Genomic DNA, 6,482 nt, shown 5'->3' with positions numbered 1-6,482 from the left:
AAAACATACAGTGCTGCATTTCTTGTCTTCTCTTTTGATGATGAGCTTTAATTTTCCTTTATGAACTGAGGAGGCTGCAGTAAAGAGATAAAAACACACTTTGTGCACAAGAATGGTAGATGGAGGCAATTTGTCACGGAGAATGCCTAAATATACAGCTACAGATAATTTACCTGCAGGCACCTCCCAGAGACAAAATAACTTGGGGTCAAGTGACAGATGATTATAGTTACTAGTATTAAAAAGATACTTTGTGCCTCTGGTCTGATTGTTCTTAGTTAAATCCCTCCACTGCATTTATATGATTATAATGGTTGACTATTGGGCCCTCTTATGGCATGAAAATCTATGGGAAATACACTTCAGATTCTCTTCACTTGATTGTTGGGCATGTGGTTGTTTTAAATTGGGTTAATTCTGGGGACAGCAAGGCATTGTGACAAGTCATGCCTGGAGGAGAGCTGACTATTCCTACACAATTTTAATGGTGTGTGTAGTCAGGGTCAGCAGTGCAGTCAATACAATTGAACAGATATAGGGTGCTTTCAATAACTTATTGTTGAAAATGTGTAGTTAAATTATATTGGAAAGTTGCTTAAAATTGAATATGCCTCAAGCTCTATTGGGGGATGAGATTGGTGAAGGAGCAATTAATGGGGAAGGAAGAGGCAGTGACCAGTGGGGGCACTATGTGGAACGTAGGGGTTGTTCAGGGAGCCGGGCTTAGAAGTAATGCTTTGGACATGAATTCTACTTGGTTTGGCTTTGGTTTCCTAGGCCTCAGTATCTAGGTTTGTTTAAAGGAACAGTAACACCAAAACATTAAAGTGTTTTAAAGCGATACTGAAATGTTCCTATAAAAATCATAGGAACGTGTCAGTATCAAGTAGATGCTGCACCTGGAACAGTTCCCCTCAAAGCCGCTCCCAGCCTGCAAACCTTTGTGCAGCTGACTCGCGGACACTACTAACGGATCTTTTGCATTGCTTTAGTGAATAGAAAGTGGGGCGCTCTGATCTCACATTTTGAGAAATCTGCCTCTAAGTATAGGGTTCAAAGGGCAACCCTGTCACGTGCCTTTAGCCAAACCATTCATCATTATACAGGCATGAGGTTTTTGTTGCTTTACCCAGCTAAACTAGACATTGTAAGCAAGAATTTTTTATGCAAACAAGAGCTACAATTGTTTAGAGGTAATGCTGGTTGGCAGTGACCTCTTTTCGGCAGGAGATTTAAGAGTGGCAACCAACATTTCAGGTTCTCAGTGCTGTAAAACTTCTTAGTCATACCGCCCAGAGTAACCCCTTTCTTGGTAATGTATATTTTTGCAATAATTTGTTATTCTTCGTGTAGGGTCAAGTGGTGGTTCATCCAGAATGGTGTGTATTTACAATATGCATGATGAATAAATTACCTTCTCTAAGGTATGTTGGGCTAGATCTAGAACCAAATTGGGCCCCCAGTGATGAAGGTACAATTGCTTCCCAGTGAGCTACCTTGTATTGTATCTCTCTGGCTGCATCTTCTTGGGACCGCCATTGGAACTTTTATTATCCTTGTCCCCAGAAGCTGCTGACTTACTGATATACACATACAATAGCAGAGCAAGAGTTGTATTGCACAAGAGAAATATAAAGACCTATTAAACTGAATGCTCAGGACCAGGGGTTTACCAGATAACGGACAGTTCTGTATTTTGGATCTGTATACCTTAAGTACATTAGAAAATCATGTAGAAATTAAATAAACCCAATAGGTTGGTTTTGCTTTCAATAAAGATTACATATATCTTTGTTTGGATCAAGTACAAGGCACTGTTTTATTATTACAGAGAAAAAGGAATCATTTAAAAAAACAAATTGTATTATTTGAATAAAATTGAGTGTATGGGAGATGTAATTTGTAATTTGGAGCCTTCTGGATAATGGGTTTCTGGATAACTGATCTCATACCCATATAACAATTCAATCTATAATGTTTTCTTCTTTATTGTCAATGATGTAGCCACAGTTTTTCATTTATGTCTTTATCTTTATGCTTGTTGGGTGAACACTGTGGCCATATCTCTATTTGAAAACAGCTATTTCTAGCACAGCTCAGGGCAAGGAAGAGGTGACTTTGGATGGGACTGACTAGGAGGCTTGACAAAACTGAGAACCTAAAATGTTGAGTAGGCACTCACTCTAGGGTGGTTATTTATCAAAATCCAATTTTTTCTGATGTTTTAAATAAAAAAAGTCAGACCAAACTGGAATCCACGATTTATACTTATTTATCATTAAAAAATAAGTGAAAATTTGGATCGGGAAAAAACTCAACTTTTTAGGATTGTTGCCTGAAAACCAGATTTGAAACCCGAAAATTTTCAAGAAATCAGCAGACAAGCCTGAAATGTTTGGATTATCGTACAAAACCCAGTGCTATAATATCTTCAAATTGCAAATAGGACCTATACAATTGACTTCTACGGGACCTTGACAGGTTGAAGATGGAGTATTTTCGGAATCAAACTTTTTGTATCCTCGGTGTATAATAAATCTTGAAAAATTCAAGGTTTTTTTTCCCACTAAAATTCAGATTTTGTAGCAAAAAATCTGGATTTTTTCAAGTTTTTAGCATTCGGACATTAATAAATAACCTACTAGATCTCATATGTCTGCTGCAAAATAGAGATCACTGTCAACCAGCATTGCCTAAAAAATTGTAGGTCATGACTGCAAAATGAATTCTTGTTGTTGCTTTGACAATGACTTGCTTAGCTGGTTAACATAACAAATACCTCATATATTTATAGTGATCTGGCTGATAATGGGTGAGCAGGCAGTTGCAGAGAAGAGAGAGAGTTGCAATCAGGATCATACTGGGGTGCCTGGGGCTTTTGTTTTAGAGTCCCTCAGCACCCCCCCGCATGTTTTTGCCGGCTAGTCGCGGCTGAGACAGAGAGGGCGGATCTGGGCCGGTGGAGCCCATCCATTTTTTTCCAAGTCTGACCCTGGTTGCAAAATGCTCATGGCTTTCCCCTTAGCATTAAATTGTCAGGAAAAAAAGTTAAATGTGACTGTAGCTTGAGGGCAATGGTATATTGGGGCTTTTGTACTACGGCCCATTCAGGGTAACTAGAGCAAATCCAATTCAAGTCAATAGGAAGTGATTTAAGGTAAGCAGCGGGCATTAGTGCCACCAATGACCACCAGCATCATAATCTCAACCCCTCTATTCAACCACATGACATATCCCCTGCAGAATTTGGCTTTTAAAAAAGACAGTTTTAGTGGAAATTTTCATAGATCCTGTCTGGTATGTTTATGAGATGCAGAAGAGTGGTTTGTGTGTCCCCTAATCTTCAATGCTGGGTCTAAGGTTACCCTTAGGGACATCAGCTGAGACTAGAGGAAAGGTGCTTTCACCATCAACACAGGACTTCTTAACTCAAGGGCAGATAGGTATTGGAATTCCCTATTTAAAGGGAAAAAAAGGCAAATTACACTTGGGGGTCTTAGGCAACCCTAAGTGATTGTATTTACTCACCTGACACGCTCGGGCCGGTGCTCCTATCAGCAGAAATTTGCACCAGTCCGGGGTTCTTCCAGTGAGCACCATGGAATGACCATCTGCCCTGGGGAATTTGAAAACAGATTGAGGAAGAGAATCATTCCATGGTGCTCGCTAGAAGAACCCTGGGCTGGTGCAGATTTCTCCTGATAGAAGCACTGGCCTGGGGTGTCAGATAAGTAAATATAATCACTTGGGGGTGCCTAACTTTTGGCACCCCAATGTAAATTGCGTTTCCTTCTCCTTTAAGGTGGGACACTTTTCCTTAGTTCATTTGGGCCAACCACCAAACGGTTGGCGCAGCAGTAAGAAAAGAGGAGCTGGGGTGATTGTATGTCGCCCTGATTATCATGTAACCTCTCCCAAATCTAAAAACTGTGGTGCTGGCATGGTACCAAATAACTTGAGTGGCAGTGCCATAGTTTTTACAGTCTACTGGGTAAAACTGGCCATGCTTATGCCTATAAAATTTGTACGTTTTGGATACACTTTGGCAAAATGTCAGCCATGCACATATCCATGGACTGTGGAACTGGGCATGTTGGAAAATGTTACCTGCTGATGCCCATGAGGATTGGATGGCACAAAGGATTGTCCCATGTATGGCTGGAGATGCCAACTCCTATTACTAATACACGGTAATGTAAAAGCTGTTATTATTTCTGATGTTATTAGGAGGTTAAATGGTGCTGTGTGAGTACATACCAGGGCACATTGTTTTTGTCACGATCGCCGCCCGGAGCAGGACCAGGAGCTCCGGGCGGCGCAGCTATTCCTTCCGACGCCGCTCCCAAAATGGCGGCGCCCATGGCCGCCACGTGGGTAGCGGTGCCGGCGCAGAGACGCCTGCGCGCAAGTGCGCAGGCGCGAAAACGTCACAACGGCGCGACGGATGCAGGCGCAGCGCGTCGGTCGCAGACGTGCTGACGCCGACGCAAGGGCGCCAAAAAACCCCTTTAAAAGGACGCCTGAGGCGCCAAGATGGCGCCCGAAAATAGGATCTTGTTCCTGATTAGATTCCTGGGTTCCCTGTTGCTGTTATCCCTGAGTATTCTATTGATTGATCTCTTGTTGTTGACCCCCTGCCTGGACTTTGGACTCTGTTTATATTCTGCCTGCCTTTTGACCTGTTGCCTGAACTTTATTACCCCTTCTGCTGAATCCCTGGATACCACGATCCTGATCCCTCCTGAGGGGCTTCCTCCTATATCCAGACAACTCCCCAGAGGGAACTCCCGGTTCCCTGACATTATTTTCGGGCCTGAATAAAATCACTGTAAAAAACAGGTACCCTCTGCCCTTGATCGTAGAGCTCTTCGACCAGCTGAAGGGGGCGAAGATATTCTCTAAGTTGGATCTCCAGGGGGCGTACAACCTCATTCGCATCCGTGAGGGTGATGAATGGAAGACGGCTTTCAACACTCGTGACGGGCACTATGAATATCTCGTTATGCCCTTCGGCCTTTGCAAAGCCCCTGCCGTCTTCCAGGAGTTTGTTAACGATGTGTTCCGGGATCTCCTAGGAAGGTTCGTAGTCGTGTACCTGGACGACATCCTGATCTTTTCTAAAGACCTAGAAAGCCATCGCTCCCAGGTGAAGGAGGTACTCTCTCGTCTGAGGAAGAACTCTCTCTTCGCCAAGTTGGAGAAGTGCGTCTTCGAAGTGTCCAAGATCCCCTTCCTAGGATACATTATCTCTCCTGAGGGATTTGAGATGGATCCCGTGAAAGTGTCTGCCATCCAGGAGTGGCCTATCCCGCTGAGTACCAAGGCAATCCAGAGATTTATCGGATTTGCTAACTATTATCGGCAGTTCATCCGGGGGTTCTCTTCCCGCATTGCACCTATCCTGGCCCTCATTCAGAAAGGGGGTAAACCCAGCTTGTGGCCTCCATCTGCCATTGAAGCTTTTCAGTCCTTGAAAGAGGCCTTCACGTCCGCTTCTGTCCTCCGACACCCCAATCCTGAACTACCCTTCTGCATCGAAGTTGATGCTTCTGAAGTCGGAGCTGGAGCCATCCTGTCCCAGAGACACCCCGCTGATGGGAAGTTGCATCCCTGTGCTTATTTTTCCAAGAAGTTCTCGTCCGCAGAGCAGAACTACGATGTCGGGAACCGAGAACTCTTGGCTGTCAAACTTGCCCTTGAAGAGTGGCGTCACCTCCTGGAGGGTTCTCTGATTCCTGTTCAGATCTACACCGATCATAAGAATCTCGAGTTCATCCAGTCCCTCAAGAGGCTAAACCCCAGACAAGCAAGGTCTTCTTCTCTCGATTTAATTTTATCTTGTCTTATCGCCCAGGCTCCAAGAATCAGAAGGCCGATGCCTTGTCTCGTAGCTTCACTCCGGTGGACCGCTCTCCTGAGAGACAAGAGCCAATCATTCCTCCAATCAAGATTATTGCCTCCCTGTATCCACAGTTTGCCGACCAAATCCTGGCTGGTCAGTCTTCTGCTCCTTCTGATACACCCATTGGAATGGCATTTGTTCCTCCTGAGCTGCGTCTGCCTATCCTGCAACAGACCCATTGCTCCAGGCAAGCCGGACATCCTGGCCCAGCTAAGACTCTTGAACTCTTACGACGCCTGGTTTGGTGGCCTGATATCCGCAAAGATGTGAAGGACTTTGTTGCTGCTTGTAATGTTTGTGCCACATCTAAGTCAAGCCACTCTCGCCCCAGTGGGTTACTACAGCCTTTGCCGGTTCCTTCCCGTCCCTGGACCCACCTGTCCATGGACTTCATTGTCGAACTTCCTCCCTCTTGTGGGAACACTGTGATCTGGGTTGTCATTGATCGATTCTCCAAAATGGCCCATTTCATCCCTTTGAAGAAGTTGCCCTCTGCGGTGGAGTTGTCCCAGTTATTTATCCAGTACATCTTCCGCCTGCATGGTTTCGCGGTGGAGATCGTCTACGATAGAGGCACCCA

Source organism: Xenopus laevis, chromosome 3S (assembly GCF_017654675.1).
Source record: "Xenopus laevis strain J_2021 chromosome 3S, Xenopus_laevis_v10.1, whole genome shotgun sequence".
Lineage (NCBI taxonomy): Eukaryota > Metazoa > Chordata > Amphibia > Anura > Pipidae > Xenopus > Xenopus laevis.
Note: the sequence above shows the minus strand (reverse complement) of the source record.